The sequence below is a fragment of the Crocodylus siamensis genome, unplaced genomic scaffold (genome assembly GCF_052110815.1).
Source record: "Crocodylus siamensis isolate JL-2025a unplaced genomic scaffold, ASM5211081v1 HiC_scaffold_16, whole genome shotgun sequence".
Classification (NCBI taxonomy): Eukaryota; Metazoa; Chordata; order Crocodylia; family Crocodylidae; genus Crocodylus; species Crocodylus siamensis.
Genome location: NW_028324426.1, coordinates 515,466 through 540,465, shown reverse-complemented (window position 1 = coordinate 540,465; position 25,000 = coordinate 515,466). Strand labels below are relative to the sequence as shown.

At 45.8% G+C, this 25,000-nt stretch overlaps 1 long non-coding RNA gene across 1 annotated transcript; it reads right to left on the bottom strand.

Moving 5' to 3' along the window:
* Positions 1–16,751: 16,751 nt before the first annotated feature.
* Positions 16,752–24,733, bottom strand: LOC149851935 (uncharacterized). The gene is made up of 3 exons (XR_016439493.1): positions 24,373–24,733; positions 21,397–21,475; positions 16,752–21,292 (listed from the first exon to the last, which is right to left on the bottom strand). It is a non-coding gene; the product is annotated as an uncharacterized LOC149851935 (long non-coding RNA).
* Positions 24,734–25,000: the final 267 nt, after the last annotated feature.

Genomic DNA, 25,000 nt, shown 5'->3' with positions numbered 1-25,000 from the left:
GAGAATAACTGGGACACATGTGCCTCTTTACCACTACAGTTTCAATCCATAGAGGGTTTGTATTAGTGCAGTGCTCCTCAACATTTTTAGCCTCAATGGCCCCTCCATTACTTTTCTGAATTTCACAGCACCCCAGCTTAGAATCACTGTGTAACAGGTGAGGCGCCAGGGGTTGCCATCACACCCCTTTTTTGACCATCCCTATCTTGTCATGCTCCCATTCCAGCTTCTCAGGTTCTCACCCTGTTTCCTGTCCCTGCCATACCTTGTTGTTAAAAGTAATGAGGGGAGGCTGCCCTCTCAGGCTAATAAGCCCTTGCTCTCCAACAGTGGAACTAATCCAAAGCTAGGTGCGGCTGCCAGCTCCGTAGTCCCAGAACTGGTCAACGGCTCATTTAGATGGAATGTTAATAATAGAAGTTATTACAGAGTAGATATAGGATAAAACAAAAAGATTTTATTCACTCACCTGGCCTCATCCTCTTATGAATAAGAGGGGAGGCCGGTTGGAACGAAGCTGCAGTAAATACAAGTATAGCGAGCGTAGATATGCTGTCTAAGCTACGATGGGAGGCAATCGAGGAGTGGAGTCTCCGATGTTTCTTCAGTTACAGTATGCTGGATACAAAGGGGGTCTGTTGGTTCATGGGGTTCCAGAGCCAGCCCTTGCGTTCCAACAGTGGAACTAATCCAAAGCTAGGTGCGGCTGCCAGCTCCGTAGTCCCAGAACTGGTCAACGGCTCATTTAGATGGAATGTTAATAATAGAAGTTATTACAGAGTAGATATAGGATAAAACAAAAAGATTTTATTCACTCACCTGGCCTCATCCTCTTATGAATAAGAGGGGAGGCCGGTTGGAACGAAGCTGCAGTAAATACAAGTATAGCGAGCGTAGATATGCTGTCTAAGCTACGATGGGAGGCAGTCGAGGAGTGGAGTCTCCGATGTTTCTTCAGTTACAGTATGCTGGATACAAAGGGGGTCTGTTGGTTCATGGGGTTCCAGAGCCAGCCCTTGCGTTCCAACAGTGGAGCTAGTCCAAAGCTAGGTGCAGCTGCCGGCTCCGTAGTCCCAGAACTGGTCAACAGCTCATGAGTGGGATATACAGTACAAAACTGTAACACGGTGAATCGTTGTTAGTTGTCGGATTTTCGAGGCCTTTGTCTTCGCTGGGGTACGCCCAGATGGAGAGGCTGAGAACTGGTCTATAGGGTGATCAGGCCTATAGAGTTTTCCGGTCGTCGTCTCTGCTGTTTTCTGTTTCTTTGCCTCTTTATAGATGTTGGTTGGACTGCCTCTGTGACACTAACTATGATATAAGCTGAGCATACAGGGATAGGATAGTTTCTTTTACATAGTAATTGCTAGGCAGACTTTTTCCATAAGTTTCATTTCTGCAAAAATAACACTTCTAGATAAGAAATAAAATCTACAAAATGCGCATGTGTAGCTTAATGCCAACAGAGAAAAATACAAAGTGCTCATTTAGCTTACTAGTTAAGACTTCAAGTTTACATAAATGTGAGAGTGCCGCGTGGCAGTTATACAGAAGAAAAAAAAAATAAAACAGTTACAGTATAGAGTCCCCACTAGGGGAAATGCCTTACTGGAGTTGGTGTTGGCTACAGGGGAGGACCTGGTAGGGGAGCTGCAGATTCATAATCACCATGAGGACAGTGACCACCAATCAACTGAATTCACCATATGGCATAGGGTGGGTAAGATAGCTAGTAGGGTGGAAGTGCTTGACATCAGGAAAGCTAACTTCAGGGTGCTTAGGAGTCTAGTCAATGATGTACTGCAGGATAAGAGTATTGGCGAGATGGGAGTCCAGGAAGGGTGGTCGTTTCTAAAGGAAGAGAGATCCTTTGGGTGCAGAGGGAAACTATCCCAGTACAAGGGAAAATGAGCAAAAAAACACCAACTTCCTTGGCTAAACAGGGAAATCCAGGGCAGCTTAAAGGCAAAACAGAAGACTTACAGACAGTGGAAGCAGGGGGAAGCTACCAAGGAAGAGTATACCTACTTGGCCCACACTTGCAGGGAGGAAGTTAGAAAAGCCAAAGCAACTTCAGAGCTTAGGCTGCCAACACAAATTAAAGATAACCAAAGTCTTTTTTTTTTTTTTAATGTATGGAGGGAGTAAAAGGAAGGCGCAAGGTAGCATAGGACCACTATGGAGTAGGTCCTCAACAAATCTACTGTAAAACACTGAAAGAACAAGGAGATTAGGAACAACCATCACGAATTCAGCAAAATCAAGTCATGCCTGACCAACCTGGTTTCCTTCTGTGCTAAGGTGACAGGTTATATGGATGAGGGAGTAGTGGATGTAATATACTTCAACTTCAGCGAGGCTTTTGACACAGTTTCTCATGACATTCTCATTAATACCTAAAGAATTACAGATTAGGTGCAAGGTAGTACTGTACGGTGGATCCATAATTGGTTAGATCACCGTGTTCAATGAGTACACATCGGTGGCTCAGTGTCTAGTTGGAGGTATTAACTGAGTTTCTCCAGAGATCTATCCTGGGTCTGATTATTCTTTAATATCTTCCTTGATGATTTGGAAGATGAGATTGTGTATGCCTAGCAAATTTGAGGACACCAAGATGGGTAGAATTTATAGACCCTCTGGAGGGTAGGGCTGCGATCCAGAATGACCTAGATAGACTGGAAAAAGGGTCTGCAATCATGGGCAGATCTAGGATTTTGAAAAGATGGTGTAGTTCATCATTGCAAACAACATAACAGAAGTGCCTGTGACCCTCTTGCTACTGTACCTCTGTGACAAGAGGTGATGATCTCTGGTGCTTATTTGCATACAGCCATTGGTGTACAATGTCAGATTAGGCAACTGTCTCTTAATTACATATCCTCCATTGTTATGCATGGGTGGGGGAGTGAAAAACTTTTGTGCTTGGTTATACTGTGATAACATTTTGAATACAAGAAGCAGTTAAAGCATGTTAAAAGGCTAGGGAAGTTAGGTTTGTGTGCACTGGCCCTACCTTCTAGTAAGGCAAAGTACAAGGGGAATGATGCTGTAAATGAAGACTGGTAGTTATCATGACTCATTTGGCAGTCTAAGATAAAGGGACTCCCAGCTCAGGAATCACAAGAGAAGTGGGAAGAGGCTCCAGATTGGAGCTCACTGCTTTTTTTCTGCTGAGGGTAGGGTGAGCCATAGCAGCTGAGGGTGGAGACCTGTCTATTGTACGGTGGGCAGTCTACTGCAGTTTCCCAATGGGAAGATCTTGGGTAAACAATGTATAGTGCTGGGGGATTGCTTTCAGGCTCTTCCTCTAGTTTGCTCCTATGGCTTTTGGCCATGGGCAAGAGAGACTAGGGGGCATCTGAACTCCAAGGTCTCTGGGCTTGGGGCTTGCATGTATGATGTCTGCCATGGATTCAGAAGTATCTTAAGTCTCGACTGAAGAGTGTGGGAGGTAGAATTACTTACTGGTGGTAGCACTACACAGACTTGAATAACTGAATTCTGCTCAGTTTGGAACTGAGCAGAGGAATGGAGCATTAGGAACTGATTTTGGCTAACTGACCCAAGACACATTATTAAGAAAACAAAACAATTCCCTCCCACCCCAAACAAAAACCAAAACCAAACCAACAAACCAACCAAACAAAACTAGGGGGATGGTGTTGCACCTAACCATCCAACCATAAAGAGATGAGTGTTGGGTCTGAGTCTGTTATCCACTTGGTCCTAAAGAGCTGAAATTCTTAGGGTACTAGCAGGTCAAGTAGAAGCCTGTACCTGTGAAATGCTGAGATTTGCATCTGAAAAAAAATGGGTTTGCTCTGCAGCCAGAAGAGGAAAATGCCCCAGCAGCAGTGAGAAGCAGTATTGGGGACCAGTGCCCCTACAGCAGTGGGGAGGAACAATGAGGAACAGCACCCCAGCAGTGTCGGAGTGGCAACAGCCGTGGTAGAGCAGCACCTCAGCAGTGTTAAGGCAAGGAAAAACTAGCTCTACTGACTATGCTGTTCACCCTGTGAGAGACTGAGAGAATTATGAACCTATTGACTGTGCTAAGCTGTTAATAATGGATTCAGGTGGGCCATCATAGTTAAATCAGTTTGTCATCCCATCTCCCCTTTTCCCCTATTAACAAATTCTGTTATAGTTTGATATTCTTGCAAGTGGAGAATTTTTTTTCACTTTGGAATACCCAGCCCAAAATCATCTTCCCATGTTTCTGGGCTGGGGGCTCAAGCCAAGATTATCAATCTATGTAAAACCCCCAAGGTGAATTCACCCTAGTTGCTGCTATCTGGTGCCTGGCAGAAGGGTTGCACACCTTTTTCTCCATTTCAGAATTTAGTGGCACCCTTTTCAAAAATAAATATAAATATAGGAATATTAGAATACTAGCATTATCACAATTAATAATGTAATTATTGTGAGAAGAACTCTCCCGAATCATCTCCTTCCACTTGCTAAAGACCTCCTCCCAGAAACTCAATGTGGGCTTTAGGGAATCAAGAGGCACAACCAAGATTATTTTGACTGCTCACCAGCTGCAGGAAAAATGCTGGGAACAACATAAACCTTTCCACGTTGCCTTCTTTGACCTTGCAAAAGCCTTTTACTCTTCTCAGTTGAAAAGCAATGTTGAGGATCCTTGTGAAATACAGATACTTAACAAAATTCATCACCATTCTTCACCTGCTCCATGATGGTACGTAGTAGGGCTGTGCGAAATAGCACTGTTCAGTTTTTATTTCCATTTTGATGGGACGGTGTTTTGTTTAGACTTTTGTTTCATTTTGAAACTGCTGTCCCATTTTGTTTTGTCGAAACTGTTTCGCTGTTTTGACGTTTTGCCCATAGGCAGTTTCATGATTCCCCACTATAGCCTAACTTTGTCATTTCCTGCCTGATTCAAATGACAAGCGCAGGGAGGGTAGCCCCTGCTGAGGCCACAAAGCTTGCCAAGTTTGAAGGAGATAGACACAGGGGTTTCTGGGAAACTGCACCTGACATTCTTGACAGCAAAACTCATGTTACTTGTAAGTGTGAAGGCACAGGGGGGAAAAAACAGCAGGCGTGGTAGCCACTGCTGAAGCCACAAAGCCTGCCAACTTTCAAAGAGATAGGTACATGCAGGGGTTTCTGGGAAATGCACCTTAAGCTGCTGACAAGCAAAACTCATGACATGGGTGACTCTCTCTGTGTGTGTGTGTGTGTGTGTGTGTGTGTGTGTGTGTGTGTGTGTCCCTCACTGTCACTGGGGCTTCTATATGACATGGTAGTGTGCCCCAATGAGGCCTCCTCCTTCCCTACAGTCCACCACTTTAAATAACAGGTAATAACTTAGTAAGCAGCAAAGTAGCACCAGAACCATCTTGGGCAGCTAAGCTGTCATAGACTAGAACCTTTCTTTCCTGCAGGAGCTTCTTCTCCAGCAGCTGCCAGAGAACTATCCCTGTCAGCCCCGGTCAGGTGCTAGGAGTGTTAGGCTAAGGACATGGCACTAGCAGACAAGGTCCTTTTCTTTGGGTCAATCTAATCTGGTATGCTTTAGCAGACCAACTGAATAATTTAGTTACAGAAATATCTCAGCAAGCTTTCGGGTTGAAAAGCCCTTTGTCAGGCTGAGGAAGCACCTGCAGCTGGGGTGTGTGGGTGTGCGCACGCTGTTCCTGGATGCAAGGAATAGTAAAGAAGGCATAGGCTGGCATGCAATGCAGGCAAGGAAGTCAGTCAGTGCAAATGGAAATGGAGGTGTCGGGGGGTGAGAGAGTGGCTGGGGTATGTTGGAGCCAGGGGGAGGAAAGGGGGATGTAGCAGCACAGGTAGAAGTGCAGAAGTACCTTTGTCAGTCAGATGTCCAGCAGGTTGTAGTGACATAAATCCAATGTCTGTACTGGAGTTCATGAGTTTCTGTACCTTGGAGGCTGATGAAGTGCAGTTCATAGGCCTGGCTCTGAAAAGTAGATTGTAAATTAAAACAAGCACCAGACCTTGCTAACCTAATGTCATCACCAGAAGCCAACTTTCTACAGCTCAGAACACAAAACCTGCCAACTATCTTCCAGTACACCAACACAGTGCACACCAGAATCTGTCAAAGGCAACAATACCCAACTACCTGTGAGAGCACATTTCTTGCAAAAGTCTCCAGTCTCAGGCCTGATCCTAAGAAGGAATTAACAAACCACTTTTCACAGCCAGACATTTGAACTTCACTTCATCAGCCTCCTAGGTAGTAGGTACAGAAACTCATGGACTCAATAAAGACAGTGGAATCCTGAGACACTACAGCCTGCCAGACATCTGACTTGCTAGGTACTTCTCCACTTTTACCTGTGCTGCTATATCCCCTTTCCTACCCCCTCCCCCAGCCTGTCCCTTACCCCCAGTGCCTCCATTTCCATTTCCACTGACTGGCTTTCTTGCCTGCATTGCATACCAGCCTCTGGCTTCTTTACTATTCCTTTCATCCAGAAACAGCACTCATACCAACTGCAGATGCTTCCTCAGTCTGACAAACAGGTTTTCAACCCAATAGCTGGCACCCTAGGCAGCTAAGCTGAGTTCACCTGAAGCCTCACAATTCCACTGCAACCAGCAAGACTCAAGCCTGTCAAAGACATGTCAAGCCTGGGCTTTCCCCAGCCAGCAGTCCCACATAGCCTCCCTGACCCTGGCAGAGTGCAGTTTTAGTGGTCATGCCCAGGACCTGGGGGCTCCTCCTCCTTCCCCATAGCCCTAGCCATACCTCCAAGTTCATCCTGGCATGGGAGCTCAGCAGGGACATATTCTTCCTCTGCTGGCTGGTGATACCCTAAGTGCCCCCTCCAGTTGAGAGTGGAGAATTAAATGGCTTTTAAAAAAGGAAAAAAGGAAATACGTGTAGAGAGAGGGAGGAGGGTGGCATTTACTCCATCTGCACCTGGAGTTTGGGGAACTCCAGCAGTGGGAGGTTCACTTTCAGGAACAGCATCTGCTCCACCAAACCAAGATCCAAGCAGGTGTGGTGGGGTGTCACAACATCCCCAGCAATATCTCACCAGTGTTCCAAGTGGACAGTACAGGTGCTGCTGGGCAACCGTGGCCAGATCTGGCCACATCTGGCTGCAACTTGCCCAGTAGGCCAAGGGCTCGCACAGCAGTGGTTCCACATCACTGGTGAGAGACGCAGCCACCAAGGCCTGAGCACTACCTGCCTGATGGTGGGGTCTGGTGCCTCTGGACCCCACCATGGAAGCCATGCCCTTGGCCCACATTGGCAGCACCTGTGGCAGAGGAGGAGACTGGCTGGTGGATGGCGTGCTAGCATGAGACAGTGGATCCCCCTCTTCCACATCCCCCTGCCACTGCCTCTGCCATTCTATCTCCCTGACTCTCTTTGCCAGTACCTCCCCTCCACTGATTCAGACTTTGGCTGCTGCATACATTGCTCCTCACCCTCCAGTCACACATGGCAGCCAGCACATGGACCGTACTAGACTGCAAGGGTTCAAGCCATTTCCTGATGCCTTCCTTCATCCATCTCACCAGTGCTTGGACGTCTGGTGGCAGCGGCTTGCCCCAGCCATGAACACTGATCCCCTGGAATGTCTCCATTTGGTTCTGAAGTTTCCTCACTACATGGATCACCTGGCTAAGGAGGGCATTGCCAGCGCTGAGGGTCTTGGCCTCGAGGAAGGGCTTCAGGAACACCAAGATCTGGGAGATGGTACCCCACTCAGCTCTGTTAAGGGGGCCACCAGTCCCAGTCTCCCCAAGCAAGGCCATTTCATGGACAGCCTTCTATTGCTCCACCAGCCTCTCAAGCATCAGGTATGTGGAGTTCCATGGAGTCTGCGCATCCTGCATGATTTTGTGTTGAGGGATGTTCAGCTCTGCTCGTTTGTCCTGCAGCATCTTGCCCGCCTTGATGTTCCAGTGGAAGTAGCCTGCAACCTTCCTGTACTTGGAAACGAGCTTGCTGGTGGTGCTGGCACCATCACCAACAGCCCTGTCCCCCTCCAAGACGTCCGTGATGGTGGACGAATGACCAAACGCATGGGTTCAGCAACCAAGATCTTTATTGAGTGACACACACAGATCAAAAGGGGGAAAGCAATCCTTTATCAAAAACCATTCATACTCGCATGCACGCAGACCACTGGCGCTCAGGTTCAGTCACAATGGTCTGTTGTGGTGCTTCTGGACACAATCTTATGGGAGGGACACTGGGTTGATGTGGATGGTATATGATGTTGTTGGGGCCCAGTCTTCACTGCCTTTTTTATCCAGCGAGACTGCAGCGGTGCCTGACAACCCACTCAGCCAGTCAACTTGTTGCTGTTGAGCTGAGCTGACTTCATCAAAACTCAGTCTTTTGGTTACATACATCATGGCTTAGGTATGCAGATAGATGGATGGTGAGGAATCACTTGTTTACAACCTCCTGAGACAGGGAGTCTGCTCTTGTTCTTATCTTCTTTTAGATGGTTTATTTGTTCTTATCTTTCTGCTTTAAAGACTACTTTCTCAGTAGACTGGGTGTGCTTGAAACCATATTAATTCACTCACTCATGCTTTATCTATAAAATTTTTTTTATAATATTCTTGACACTGACAATGAGGTGCAACTTGTGTGCCACTCAGCGGATACCAACAAAGTTCATAGATGCTAGGGTTGGAAGGGACCTCAACAGATCATCAAGTCCAACCCCCTGCCTAGGAAGGAAAGAGTGCTGGGGTCAGAGGACCCCAGCCAACTGCCTATCCAGCCTCTCCTTAAAGACCCCTAAGGTAGGGGATAGCACCACCTCCCTTGGATGCCCTTTCCAAAATTTGGCCAACCTTACCATGAAGAAGTTTTTCCTAATATTTAGCCTAAATTTGCTCTCTATCAGTTTGTGACCATTGTTTCTTGTTACCGCAAGAGGCACCCTGGTGAACAGAGCATCTTCGATCCCTTGCTGCATCCCCCTAAGGAATTTGTAGGCAGCCACAAGATCACCGCTCAGCTTTCTCTTGCAGAGGTAAAGAGGTCCAGGTCCCTCGGTCTCTCCTCATGGGGCTTGTCCTATAAGCTCGTAACCATATGAGTGGCCCTCCTCTGGCTCTGGACCCTCTCGAGTCTATCAACATCCTTCTTGAAGTACGGTGCCCAAAACTTGACACAGGACTCCAACTGCAGTCTGACCAACACCACATACAGGGAAAGTATCACCTCCTTGTTTCTACTCGTCATGCATATGCTGATAAATGATTAAAGTGTGGTTAGCTTTGCAGATGATTTTGTCACAATGATGACTCGCATTCACCTTGGAGTCCACTATGACTCTGAGATCCCCTTTCTGATTCTGTGCTGCTGAGAGAGTCACTTCCCAGCTAGTAGCTGTGCTGGATATTTTTGCGCCCTAGGTGCAACACTCTGCACTTGACCTCGTTGAACTGCATCCTATTGTGTATTGCCCACTCTTCTAACGTATCCAGTTCTGCCTGCAATCATTCCCTACCCTCTGGAGTGCGTATTTCACCCAACAATTTAGTATCGTCCGCAAACTTGGACAGAGTACATTTCAGACCCACATCCAAGTCACTGATGAAGATATTGAAGACTACAGATCCAAGGACTTAACTTTGCAGGACCCCACTACCTACATCCTTCCAGGTCAATACCGACCCGTCTACTACCAATCTCTGGGTCTGACTACTAAGCCAATTTGCTATCCACTGGACCATGTAAACACCTATATCACAGCCTCTTAATTTATTTATGAGAATAGGATGAGATACTGCATTGAAGGACTTGCTAAAATCCACGAAGATGACATCCACCTCTACTCCTGCTTCTAAGCATTTTGTGACCCTGTCATAAAGCGAAACCAGATTGGTGAAGCATGATCTACCTGCTACAAATCATGCTGGTTTCCCTGGTGCATTATTTTTCCCCACTGGACTCCCACAAATACGATTCTTCATAAACTTTTCAAAGACCTTTCCAAGGATGGAGGTGAGACTTACTGGCTTATAATTATTACTCATATCCTCTTTCCTCCCCTTGAAAATAGGGACCACAGTGGCCCTTTTCCAGTCCTCCAGGACCTGACCCGAGCATTCAAACAGCCGTGCCAGTGGTTCTGCTATGACAGCAGCCAATTCCTTCAGCACTCTTGGATGCAGCTCATCCGGGCCTGCTGACTTAACACATCCAGTCCATCCAAGTGACTCTGCACCAAGTCAGTGTCAACGTTGGTGGGCTGGTGTCCCTCTGATGCCCATCTACGAACCCATTAGGAGACTTATCTTGACCCCTGCTCAGGAACACAGAGGCAAAAAACTCATTGAATAACTCAGCCTTGTCCCCCCGTCTGTCACCAATTGCTTCTTCTTGTTCACTAGGGGTCCTGAACAAGGGGTTCTACAATGATGAACTACACCATCTTTTCAAAATCCTAGATCTGCCCATGATTACAGACCCTTTTTCCAGTCTATCTAGGTCATTCTGGATCGCAGCCCTACCCTCCAGAGGGTCTATAAATTCTACCCATCTTGGTGTCCTCAAATTTGCTAGGTATACACAATCTCATCTTCCAAATCATCAAGGAAGATATTAAAGAATAATCAGACTCAGGACAGATCTCTGAAGAAACTCAGTTGATACCTCCAACTAGACACTGAGCCACTGATGTGTACTCATTGAGCACAATGATCCAACCAATTATGGATCCACCGTACAGTACTACCTTACACCTAATCTGTAATTCTTTAGGAATTAATGAGAATGTCATGAGAAACTGTGTCAAAAGCCTGTATCACATCCACTACTCCCTCATCCATAGAACCTGTCACCTTAGCACAGAAGGAAATGAAGCTGGTCAGGCATGACTTGATTTTGCCGAATTCGTGATGGTTGTTCCTTATCCCTTTCTCCTTTCAGTGTTTTACAGTACATTTGTTGACCTACTCCATGGTCTTCTCAGGTATTGAGGTTAGGCTCACTGGTCTGAAATTCTCCAGATTCTCATTCTTCCCTTCCTTAAAGATAGGCACTATATTTGCCCTGTTCTAACCATCTGGCATCTTACCCAACCTCCACAAGTTCTCAAAGAAATAGCTAACGACTCTAAAATAACCAAGCCAATTCTTTCAGTACTGTAGGGTGCATCCCATCCAGCCTTGCTGACTAGAAATTATCTAGATTCTCTAAGTAATCCCTAAACTGTTCTGTTACTATTCAAGTTCATTTGACTCTTTCCCTATCTTTGCAGCCAACTGCATGTGTCACCTGGCAGTAGTACTAGTACACATTTTTCTGTCTTGCAAGACAATATAATTGCAGAGTGAGGTATTAGATTGCAGAACATCTGCAAATGTGGCTATAGAGGCCAATTCTTGAGTGACAGTCCCTTTTCCACTTATTACATGTGAAGCTCATATTCAAAAGTCCTGAAAGCGCTACAAGGTTCTTTTCCCTGAGGTTTTTTTTTCTTCTGAATGTTGGGTTCTTCTCTCCTCAAAAACCTTTGTTCCACACTTAACAGACAGTTTCCAAGCACTTCATCAATGACCTGGAAAGTGGCAAGATGCACCCTCAGCAAGTTTGTAGATGACACCAAACTGGAGGAAGGGGAGGGCTAGGATTCAGAGTGACCTAGACAAATCGGAAGATTGGGCCAAAAGAAATCTCATGAGGCCCAACAAGGACAAATGTAAAGTCCTGCACTTAGAACAGAAGAATCCTACATACCAGTATAGGCTGGGGGCTGACTGGCTGGGCAGAAGTTCTGCAGAAAAGGACCTGAAGGCTACAGTGGACAAATAGCTGAACGAGCCAGCCGTGTGCCCTTGTTGCTAATAAGGCATAAGCATACTGGGCTGCATTGGTAGGTGTGTTGCTAGCAGGTCACGGGGAGCGATTATTCCCCTCTATTCAATACTGGTGAAGCCACATCTGGAGTACTGTGTCCAGTTTTGGGACCTCCACTACAAAAAGGACACAAACATATTGGAAAGAATCCAGAAGGCAACAAAAATGGTGAGGGGGATGGGGCACATGACTTATGAGAACAGGCTGAGGGAACTGAGCTTATTAGTTTGGAGAAGAGAAGTCAGAGGAGATTTAATAGCAACCTTCAACTACCTAAAGGGAGGTTCAAAAAGAGGATGGAGCTAGATTGTTCTCAGTGATGGCAGAAACAGAAGAAGAAGCAACAGTCTCAAGTTGCAGCAAGGGAAGTTTAGGATATTAGGATAATATTTAGATAATTAGGAAAAACTCTCTCACTAGGAGGATAGTAAAAAACAGTGGAACAGGTTATCCAGAAAGGTTGAAAACCTCCAGGGATGGAGGTTCCAAAAGACCAGGCTAGAAAAAGCTTTGGCTGGGATGATCTAGATACGAGCAGGGAGTTGGACTAGATGATCTCCTGAGGTCTATTTCAACCCTCATTTTCTATGACTGTATGACTTCAATTTTCCGAATCTTCTCCCAGTCATTTGGCTCAATGTTCATTGCCTTCATCTCTCTCTTGCGAGCATCTTTGACCTGGATACTAACACTGGCCCTCTTCCTATGAAGAGGCATCCATACAAGAGCTCCTTGGGTACATGGCATTTATCCATTCTCCACATGTGGCCACGCCATTGACGTTGACACTGACTAAAAAGAAAATGGATGCTCAGAACGTTGGCAGGTTCCAAGACTTCAGCCTGGGCAACTTTGTCCAACAAGGAAATTCCTAGAATATGGTACAGGCAAAGTTAAGTTGTCATCTGGTAGCTGCCCCTATTTGTAAAAACTGAAAAGAGGCATTAACCACTTCAGCCTTCTCTGGATCCTACATAACTAGATAGCTTTCTGCATTCCATAAGGGATTTAAGGGTTTTTTGGCCGTCTTCCTGACATACTTGTTGAATGCCTATTACATCCCTTTCCAGTCATATCTCAAATCATGCCTTGGCCTTCCTAATTTTCTCCCTGCATGCAAGTAATACTCTTATACACATTCCTTTTAACACAGCCAGGCTCTCCCTTTTTGCAAGATTCCTTTTTGAGTTTCAACTCATTGAAGTGATTACTGTCTAGGCAGACTGGTCTCCTGTTTTATTTCCCAATCTTTTGTTGCTTTGGGATTGCTTGATCCTGCACCCTTAAAAAGACTTGTTTAAAATACAGTCAGCTTGCCTGCATTCCTTCCCCCCCGCCCAGACTTGCCTCCCTCTCCTTTTTTCCTTCCTTTAGAATCTTGAACTCTAAATGTTTTTGGTCACCATCTGTGGCGGGGGCAATGGCAATGCCGAGCCACAGGGATCCAGCAGCAGTGGCAAAAGCCCCTCACCACTGAAGATGCTAGTGGCCCCACTGGACACTGAGCTCTAGGGACATGGCGGCATGGCAGAATTGTCATGCTGCCAGCAGTACCAGCAAACCCACAACACGCGGGGTTGTGGAGAAATAGCAGCGGGGGCAGGAAAGCAAATTACCGGCAATCCCACAATCCCTGGGGACACGGGAACAGGACAGTGGCAGGTCCACCGCACAGCTAAGCTTACCGGCAACCCAGCAGCATCCCACATCGCAACCAACTGGGGCCCAGGGGCGGGCCAAAGAAGAAAAGCCGGCACCAGCTGGGAGGCGCTTTATAAGCATATGCCAGTGCCAATTCGCTGCCCGGGGCAGGGAGACGCAGATAAAAGCCCCAGGTTCCGGTCCAATGGCAGGACCAGAAGTCAAGAGGTCTACTCCATCTCTTCCCAGCAGTCCACTGTCTGGGAATATCACTCCATAGTCAAAGCAGCCCTGCTACCATCTAGGCAGCCAGGTGTTCATCTCCAGGATGCACTTGCTCCCTGCTGGGCCTTTACCCTTGACTGGAAGGATAGATGAGGACACCATCTGGGCCACATTCCCTGCACCCAGAGCTATGGTGTCCCTCTCAACTTAAAGGTCACTAACAGCAAGATCATTAGTACCTATAGCAATGAGCAGCATTGGACTCTAGGAAACCTTTCTATGGAGGTCCTGGATGCATGCTCCTGGCAAGCAGCAGACCTCTTGAACCAGCAGGTCAGGTTGATAGATATGATACCTCCATAGCCCTCTTAAGGAAAGGTATGCTCTTAAGGAAACCCTGGAACCTCTTGTATGGTTGGAGGCCTCTTCCCTCAGGGATAAGAAAAAATGTTCTCTGTTCTTAGACTAATCTGCCTTAAATGTTTATGCAAAAGAAAATACTCAATTCCCTTTCTCTCTACAAAACACCATGACATGGAAGGGCAAGAAACCTACTTTGTCTTCTAGAAATTCTTATGCCAAAACTTTTGGTATAGAAATAAGACAAGAAGTCTTTCATACAATTAAACGTAACTTTCTAATTGCTGGAATCCAGACCATTGTTTCCATTGTCTATAAAGAAACAGCATTAAGAGAAGCCAAACTGCTACTTTTCCCCACATCTAAGCCCAGCTATAAGGGAATGTGGGTCTTGCTGTACTAACTCTTTATGTGAAAAGGATAAGAAGCCTCTCATAAAACTGCAAATCACATGAGCCAGTTAGACATGCTCAACAGTATATCAGCCATGATTTGTTCAGTTTACTGACTTGCCCTCTTCAAGACTTTCCTATTCGTCCTTTCCTAACTACTGACTTGTTTTACATTTTTGACACCATAGCATTCTTGTCTATTAGTCTTATCACAGTAAGAATCTACATATGTGTCTGTACTGTATTAATAAGACATTATTACCATATTTACTCTATTCCAAAGCAAGGTTCTCCCCCCATATAACATCAGAAGAAAAGCCCCTTATCTTGAAATCATGTACAAGGCAGAAGGGGGACAGGTAGCAGCTGTAGCTGTGACCCCAACACAGGGTCGGGGCTGGAGTTGCAGCAACTCTGCTACTGCCTGCCACCCCCCTCCCGCTGCCGCTTCTGCCCCTCCATACTTCCAATCCCCCTTGTTTGCTCCTCCACCACTAGTCTTGGACCTCGTGTCTCCCTACAACCTCTTCACCCCACCTCCTCCCAAATTTTACCCCCTGCAGCCTCTGCCACCCTGCCTGCCCTCCAGCTGATCACCTTTGCTCTGGCTCCAACTCCACCCCAGCCTACAGCACAGAGCAAGCGTGCTCCAGCCCCGGCTCAGTCCAGTAGTAGCCCGAGTGGGGGTATGGCAGCTCCAGCAGGGGTATTACAGCACCAGCCCTGGCTCCCGGGTCCAACCAGAGCTGCTACCACTACCACCAGGCTGGGCTGGGGCCAGAGCACGAACATGCTCCATACCAGAAACTAAAGAAGTAGGGCTGGAGCAGGAGCAAGGGGAGGGAGAAGATGTTATGGGAGAGGGGCAGATGGGGGAAGGCAGGGGAGGCAGAGGCAGTAGAAATGGAGGCAAGCACATAGGAAGGGAGATGCAAGTACTGCGGTAGGGGCAAGGAACAGGGATTAAGCTGCTTGACCCACCCCTACCCACCCCCTTACCACTGTTGCTTTTCCTACTGCAGCAATGAGGGGGACCACTTTAAGACAACCCTCCAATACCAAGATTCTAAATGTTGAAAATGGTAACAAATTTATATGTTTTCCATGTATAGAATCAAATTATTGGGGAGTCATCTTAAATTCAGGGTCGTCTTATATTCAGGTAAATACAGTAGCTACTAGAAAAAAAATTGGAACCCTAGGCTGAATCTTCAAACTGATGACTTTCAAAGATGCATGCATCAGTGTAAATCATGTGTTTATTTGACTTTAATTTTTATTTATTTCTGTTTTTTCCACAAATAAATGTTTTTTATTTAAACTGAATGCAGATTCTGATGTCTGCTAGCAGACACTGAGCACCAGCCACCATTCTTGAAGGTAAAAAGTTAAAAGATAAAGGAAAGCAGAAGCTGAAGAAATGACAGCATAACCAGAGTCAAAAGCAAGGGCACATCCCTCAAAAGATACTATCACAAAAAGCTAGTGAAGTACAGTCAGGTGTAGGCTTGGAGAAAGCTTGAATGAGGCTACAAACACATATTCTCTTGCGTAGCAGAATGCCCCAATCTCCTAAGAAACCTATGCTTTAAAAAAAAAAAACCCACCATGGAGCACATTCTGGTAACTCTAGGACTAGACTGATTTCTTCCCCTCTCTCGAGTTCCAAAACTACACTATTTTGGCAAGAAATCACACTGGTCACATTTCTCTGCCTTTTATGGGCATTTAGCTGTGACATCACACCTGCCTCTACTCTAGAAACAATATGATATTCAAACACTGTCTACATAACTGATTCCTGAACCAATATATTTACATTAATAAATACAAAAATAACTACACTAACAGAGATATGGGACAGAAAAATTTCCAGTGCTTTATTTTTCTGTGGGAAATTTTCCATTCCTAAAAACCGTTTCATAAAATTCATTACTAGCAATGAATGGATGCCAATACTTAAGCATACCAATATTTAGCTTAGACAAGCTTGGCAGTTTCAAAGCTGTAATTAATGTTTTTCAGGCGATTATCCCTAGGAAGTACGTGAGAAAGTACATATACGTTTTACTGATTTGTAAACAGGAGGGTAAATGCACACACAATAATCCAAACCAAAAGTCAAGTTATGAATTCACCTAATTGGCTGTGCAGGTCAAATCAAAACCTAAACTAAAATCCTTATTTCATCTCAGACTGCAAGTGAAAGCAAAAGCAAAACTAAAATTGATTAATTTTTGTTTCACTTTTAATTCAGCAAACATACACAGCAGTGTCTCATTTCTTTTCTTGAGTTGGGGAAGTTGGAAGTGTTTGCGTAAGATGTTAGTTTTTTAATGCTTTTGGCTTGACTTAGTCATAAGAACGCCTAATCACACAAAAAACTAGTGTGTGGCATCATTATAGTGAAATTCAAGCCACTGAAGGAAGGAGGAAAGTTGGTAGATGTAAATATTGTGGGCAGGAGTATGCCAACAACACAACAAGAATGAAGGAATGTTTAACAACATGTAGAAACTGTCCCGAAAGAGTACAAGCCATATACAGAAAGCTAATACAACGAAGTGGTGGAACAACATTGTCTGAGAAGTCTACTTCAGGAATCCTATGCAAGTAAACAAATTAATATGTTAAAACAACACACAGTACTGACTAGCATCTATACTGTTTTAAAACATTATAAATTTTTAAAGTTATTAATGCAACTCTAGAATATTATTTACTTAAAATATTTGTACCCTGCTTTTCTCCTGGCACTAAGCACCTAAAGTGGCCTAGACTTAACTATAATTTTTTAAAAGTTACACAATAGATAAACAGTTAACTATTTCAACCCAGCAGAGAGAGCTTAGTCCTCTGGCCAATGGCAGAGGTCAGACTATACTTACTTTGGCTCTGCAGTCCCAGGGCAACTGAGCAGCAGAGGGTTCTTTCCAGAAGGGATGGGGGAAGCAAGCTCCCTGATGCTTCTCCTTCTCATGGATGAGGCCAGACTAGAATAGGCCAAAATAAAAATCTTTTCCCCCTTATGTTGCAGGAACTTCATAGCTTAAGTGAAATAGCAAATTTACAAAAAATGGAAAGTGAAAATGTTGAGCTGCCAGGTCTGGGGGAAGAAGCAGCAGGATCCTCGCTTTCAAGATCACTGTCACCAGATATGTGATCCAGCACGAGTAGCTGTTCAAGACAGCCAAGCTCTTTATCAAACTTTGGTGGACAAAACAATCAAGAAGATCAAGAAAAAGCAGATGAGACATTAGCTCAAACTGTATTTGCAAGTGGTACACCTCTTTCCATAACTGTAAATCAATACTGGAAGGAACATTACAAACTAATTCACCCATCATAAATTACTGTCATGTTATTTCTTATCACATTCTCTCTTCGATAGAGAGTATGACAGAGTTCAAACAATGGTTATTCAAAAGGATTGGTCAAGCAGAATTACTGACTCCGATGTCAGATGGATGGACTGATATATAAGGAAATACTTTATTGAACATTATCTTAGCAACACCTAAACCAATATTCCTGAAAGCAATTGCTACCAAATCTTCTCGTCATACAGGTGAATATATAGCCAAATTACTGAGAGAAGAGATTGAAAGTGCAGGTCCCTCTAGGGTACAAACCCTTATAACTGATAATGCCAGTAACATGAAAGCTGCATAGCAAATATTAAAGGCAAAGTATCTTCATTTAATAGTATTTAGCCATCTTGCTCATGGGTTGAATCTTCTGGCAAAGGACATAGTAAGTGTCATAGTAAGTAAGTACCATCCAGACAATATTGGCAAACTGCAAAGCGACTGTGAAGGTATTCAACAATCATCATGTTGCTAATCAGACTTTGAAAAATTACAGAAAGAGAAGCAGGGGAAGGAAAGTGCACTTTTATTGCCAGGGGAAACTAGATGGGGCTCAGCTACAAAGTGTTTACATAGTTTGCTGCACACAAAGAACTGTTTGCAGTGCGCTTCAATAGATGACACAGTATCCCAGATTATTCTCATGAACATCTGGAAGCAGATTCTCGACAATTCTGGGTTTGAGTTCAAGAAGCATCCAATTTGCTACTACCAGTTTCAGTGGCTACCAAGAACCCTGAAGGAGATACACCAAGACTTTCAAATATTCCAGAGATAATCTGACCACTGAATTAAAATCTAGTTGGGCTTTTGCCTTCTTCACCTCTATCCAAAAAAGTAGTAGTAGTAAAACAAATGTTTGCTAAGAGATCCAAGTTTTGCTCTCATCCAGTTGGTCTGGCAATAAGCCTTTGTTTGGATCATTAGCACAGAAGACAGCATTATCTACTGCTCTCAATACAATTATGGAAGTAGCTAAAAGTGTCCCCAACATCGCTGAAATAGCTGTGATGACGGACGCTGCCAAGTACCATGCAAAAGAAAAACTTTGGAGCAAAGACATCATTTGGCAGGCAGCAAAAAATGTGTGTCCTATCACATGGAGAAAGGGATACTGTAACACCCGACTGCTATCCAGGATTGCTCTAAGGATCCTAAGCATTCCACCAACAGCAGCTTCTTGTGAACGAAACTAGAAGGCTCTCAGCTCAATCAAGACAAAAAAAGAGGAACAGACTAACACATAAAACACACCGCTAAGTTTTTTTCTATGTATTAAATTCTCTTGCTTCTGGAGAATCAGTTAGAAGCAGAATTAGTGAAGAAGATGCAGTGTGATGATAAATTGCCCTTGCTGACAGACTTCTTGGTAAAATGATCCTTTAGCAAAAGAGAACGTGGTTCAAGTAGTTCTGAATCAGATTTGCTTCAAACTGATTCTGAAATGGAACTAATAAGTAGTGCAAGTGATTCTGCAGATAGTGACAGGAAAACTGGAGGTGCTGCAATGACCTCAGTGGAAGAGAGTTCAACTTTGTTGAAGTAGATGAGTGGACAACCACAGCATATCATGCAGTTCTTTGGGCGTGCTAAAATGAGTGTCAACAGTTTTCAGTGCCCTCGTTTTTTCCTTAAATTTATACAAGCAAAAAGGTAAGGGGAAGTACATGCTATTGTGTATTGTCTTTACATTTTTACAAGTATTCCAATAAAAATAATTTCCTTCCACATAAAACTTTGAATTTGTTTGAATATAACATTTAAACCACACTAAGTGTGCTGTATTTAAGTTTTTTCCTAATCAAATATTTCAGTTCAAATACTTGTGGTTACTGGGAAATAAAATTAACATGGGGGGGTACTTTTTAGTTCTGTTTACTAAATATAAGTAAAATAAACATGCTAAATCAGACCATGCTCTATTTAGGGCATTGGAAATTTTTCCAGAAAACCCACATCTCTGTACACCAACAGCAAAACTTAACAATTACCGCTGTTCAAGAAACAGCACTTGCTCATGAGGCTGCATCTCTCCATTCAAATGAGAGATAAATGTTGCTGCAAACATGACATCAGGCTCACCAAGTACAGTCCAAAAGGAGTTTTCAAAGTCACCATCAGCTCACTGAAGAATTAATTCTCCATCCTTCAGAAGCTCCTATAGCTATGGTGGAAGCCACAGACAAAACACAGGAGGTTTCTGCCATGCTAACTGCAATCATTGCAAGCACAAGGATCACATCAAATGTGCATCTCAAGTCATCCAGAAAAAAGTCAAATGAGCAGGGCATACCTTCAACTGACACAAATACTGTTGCTGATCTGAATAAAATTTCAGCCTGTTGGGCACTTGCAGGTACCTGTACTACTGGGTTTGTCAATTATGTAGAAAAAACACCTGAACAGAAGATCTACACCACAGTGCTGTTCCAGGGTATTCCATGTGTCACAGAGGATCCTCAGGATTCCACATCTGCCTTAATTTCACAAGAGACAATAAATCGCTGTGCTCTCCAAAATCAACCACCTATTGTGACATGCGAAACACAACTTGTTGACTACAAAAACAAGCCGTTGACTAAAAACAAATATGGCCCACCACGCAATTTCGTCCTGCCCAGAGGCACCTATCAATTAATTGTACCCAGCCAGGCCCATATGCTTCACTCCCACCATCCCATGTGGGAGGGCCCCAGCCAGCACACACAGCTTCCAGACGGGCCCACTGCTGCTGCCACCAGGGGGACCTCCTCACCTTCCCCAGCCTCCAGTGGCTCCTCCTTCTGTCTGTGCTGCAGCACTCACTCCAGGCAGGAAGTAGGGAAGCTGTAGCTGGACAGGAACGTGGGGCTGGTGGAAGTACGGAGCCCGAGGTTTGCACTGGTAGCAGGGTGGCGGGAGTGTGGAACTTGGGTGGACAAGGTGTAGGTGTGAGTATGAGGTTTGTGGGGTGGGTGGGTGTAGGGACCTCCCCACATGCCCCTTCTCCCCATGGCACACAGCCCCTGCAGCTGCCACTGGTGGCAGCAGCAGCAGGTACTCATCGCCCACACAGGAGCAGCCACTGTGCAGCATGCAAGTCCAGTCAGTTCCAGGAGCTGCACATAGTGGCAAAGAGTGGAGCCAGACTCATCTCTGTCATGCAGGGCTCCCAATGCCCCGGGAATCATGTACCAGCAGGGGAAGGTCCCATGCAACAGAGCCAGCTGCCTTCCCTGCTTCCTGCTGCCACATGCAGTGTCTCGTGAGCTGCCAAACAGAGGTTGGGGCTCCAGTCCATGCTTCCCAGCAGAGTCCCAGCAGCACTACACAGAACACCCCATGAGGCCATGGCAACCTGGCTGAGAATCACTTCCTCATTGCATAACAGAGCGGTTATCTCCAAAGTCAAACACGTGTCCTTGATGCTCTCCATGTTGGACATCTGAGAATAATTTGCATGAAAGCACTTGCCCGAAGGTATGGATCTTGACATAAAACAAAATAAAGAACCAGAGTCAGAGGCACAGGACAAGCAAACAGGAGTCTGAGTAGAAGTTTGAGTGGGGAGTTTACCAAGATCATTTCTTACCCTTCCTTCACTGTAAATTTGCAGAGTAGAAACAGGTAAGAGGAGAAAGAGACATTTTTCCCTCTTTTGCTGCTACTTCCTGAAAAGGAGATAGCAAGAGAATCAACAGGATGTCTATAAAACATCATAATGCCCAAGTGTCTGCCACTACCACCTCTTCCTCTGCCAGTACCAGGACTGCAGGCATACTTCCTAATCACCAAGGCTTCCCCCAGGCTCTGGTTTGGTTTTGCAGGGACTGCAGCCTGGTAGGGGGTGCCTCCTCATGGAGTCTCTCAAGAATCAGGCAATGGACCTGTGGGATCAGGTGAACAGGCTCAGAAGCAACCATAAGATTGAAGTCTTCATCAGCTCAATGCACAAAGACACCTCCAGCAGCACAGAAGGACAGCCAGAGAGGACATGGGAAGACAGGTATTCTGGAAGGTGGAAGCTGGTAGCTTGTTAGCTCTGGCAACAGGCAGCAATCTTCTTCTGAACTTGCAGCTGTCTTGCTGGAGAATAGGTATGAAGCCTTGGCACTGGGTGAGGAGTGACAGGAAAGGCTAAGAAGCCATGCATTGATGGGGAGGGAGGATCAAGGTCACTGCAGCCAGTGTGAAGCAATGAGTGGTGGTAGTGGGCAATTCCCTTCTGCGGGGCACAGATGCATCCACCTGCTGGCCTGTTTGGCTCAGGAGATCTGCTGAACACCAGAATCCTGCACCTAAGGTATCACAGAAAGGCTGCCAGAACTTATATGGCCCTCTTACTATCCCATTCGGTTCATCCATGCAGGCACTAATGCTACTGCCAGGGGCGACCCTGAGCAGATCGATAGCGAGTATGTAGCTCTAGACACAAGGGTGAAAGGGTTGGGGGCCGGGTGGCGTCCTCATCTAACCTTCTAGTCTAGGGTAAAAGACCTGGCTACAGCAGATGCATCCTGGAGATCAACACCTAGCTGTGTTGGTGTCAACAGCAGGGCTTTGGCTTTTTCAGCCATGGGGCAGTGTTCCAAGAAGATAGTCTGTTGGGAAGAAATGGGGTACACACAACGAAGACAGGGAAGAGTGTCTTTGCATACCAGGCTTACTAACCTGGTGAGGAGGGCTTTAGACTAGGTTCACTGGGAGACAAAGACAAAAGCCCAGCCAGACTGTTGAACAAAGGGGGCAGGGCGAGCTCTGATTTTCTATGATAGTAGTGTCATACTACTACTTCCACAAAGAACGCCCCCCCTAAATATATAGGTATTTAGAATGTATTTTGTTATAATGATAGGTACTGATAGGCTTCCAAATTGCTTTAAAATTGTAAATATATAAATCAAACATTATGTTCAACTAATATATATACATTTTTAAACACAAAGCAGCTTTACATTTAAGTCACAGAAAAATAGTTTTAGGGCTTTTTAAATCAGAGGAATTAGGCTTTTTAAACTGAGAAAACCAGGATCTCTGCTCATAAAACAAGGCTTGATTTTCCCCATATTGAATGGGCAAAACACCTTGTCTTATATAATTGAGTAAATATGGTAACTGGGATCAGAGACAGGATGGGATAATTCACATAACTGAAGTATATGCTGGATGGATATAGCTTGTTCAGGAGGGATCATCAGGGTAGGGGTGGAGGAGGTGTCATGTAGATATAGAGGAAATGTACATGTATTCTGAGGTTCATTATGAAGTGGAAGATAGGCCTGTTGCGTAAAGGTCAGAGGGAAGAACAGCAAAGGGAAGGGGGAAAAATGTCATGGTGGGCATCTGCTACAGACCACCAAGCCAGAAGAAAGTGGATGAGGCTCTTTTTAAACAACTAATGAAGCATACAAAAAATAAATAAAATCACAGGACCTGGTTCTCAGAGGGAGTTAATTATCAGAACCATAGAGAAGTAGGTCTGGAAGGCTCCACAAGGCATCTAGCCTAAGGCTGGATCATCCCTATCCAAACTATCCTATACAATCCATAATCTAAACTCCTCATAAAACTACCATCAACCCTGACACAAGACAGAACACCCTAATATGCCACAGGTAAAACAGGGGAACCACAGCAGCCAATGCCCTGCTTCTGTAAATGACTGTCAATATATGCTCACCCCCTGGCTACAGAGAAAGATAAAAGACCCCACAGTCCATACCAATCTGGCCATGGGGTAAAATTCCTTCCTGATCCCAAATACAGCAATGATTTGACCCAGAGTGGAGGGGCAGGATGCTCTAGCCAGGTACCTCTGGCTTTAAGTCCCAGAAAAGGCACTGGCACACCCTAGTCAAAATCCTTTGGCTGCAGCCCAAACCCCATGCCTCTGAGGGAGGCTTAAACACACTTTGACACATATAGCAGGGAGCAACCAGCAAAGCCCAGAAACATGGGAAATACTCACAGCAGAACAGAGGCCTACTGTTGATAGTAACTGGAATTTGCAATTGGTTTTTTTTTTTTTTATTACAATAGCATGCAAATCCTAGGCTGAAGCCCTGCAGAATGACTGATGAAAAGTAAATTAAACACCTGTATACATCAAAGCTTCCCGGACTTATAGCTGAGCACCAGAAGCAAAAATTCGGGCTCTCTGCCCACACAGGTGTCCAAACCAAGTATAGCTGGGCACCTCCAAAGCCAAGCAAGTAGACCACCACAGTGGGTGCCTGCAGCTGTTCTTGAAGTGACAGGACGTGTCATACTAGGCCAAGACTCCAGATGCAAAGACACTTAACAGACATAGCAGCGGTGCCCAGATGCTGTGCCAGGCTTCAGTCCAGGAGACATCCTGCTGCCACAGAGCAGGTTCTCACAAGGCCCATTAAATGCTCTAGCTGCTAGCAGTAAGCCCCTCCAAGGCCGGCCTGACCTAGGCTGCACGAGGGAGCTGCCAAGCAGCCTAAAAGGAGCAGGGCAGGAGTGAGCAGCGGACCAGCCGGCCCCCGGAGCGCGGACCGCTGAGAAACGCGAGCTCAGCAGCCAGAACCGCCCTGCAGCTCACCTTAGTCTGCGCCGGTCGCCGCGGCGGGAGCTCGGCGGAGCCGGGAGCCACGCCCACCCGACGCCGCGCCCGCTGCGCAGCCTCCTGCAAGGACCTTGCGTAGCTACGGGCGCGGCTTCGCCTGCGGCCTTCCCCGGAGCGGCCGCTTTGGCGCCTCGCCTGACCCCTCCCCGGCGCATTGGCACCTGCGCCCGCCGGGCCCTAGTTCGTGCGCCTGGAGCTGCCGCCCTCGCGGCAAGGCCAGGCCGGGCGTTCCTGCAGCACCGGGCGGAGAAGCTCGCTTCCGGCCCCCGGCCTGGGCAGAGCGTTCCCCCTTCTGCCCCGGCTTGTTCTTGAGGTCAGGTTCTAGTGCCAGCTTTCTGCTTAGGTGGCGGTTGCTGCCGTTTCCCGCCCGTGTTTATTGTCACGCAGAGGATGTCGGCAGAAGGCATAGCAGCCAGGCATTTCAGTAATATGTACACCATGAAAGAAAGAACCTCGGAACAAAGCCTGGGGCGCACCACACTCACTAAGCCCTAGGCGACTGGTAGAGGGTGCATAAGGGTGCACGTACCCAGCCCCACACACACAGGTGCCCTGCCTGAGGGCCAACACCAACTCTGTCGGCAGGGCTGCTGCCCCCCCAGAT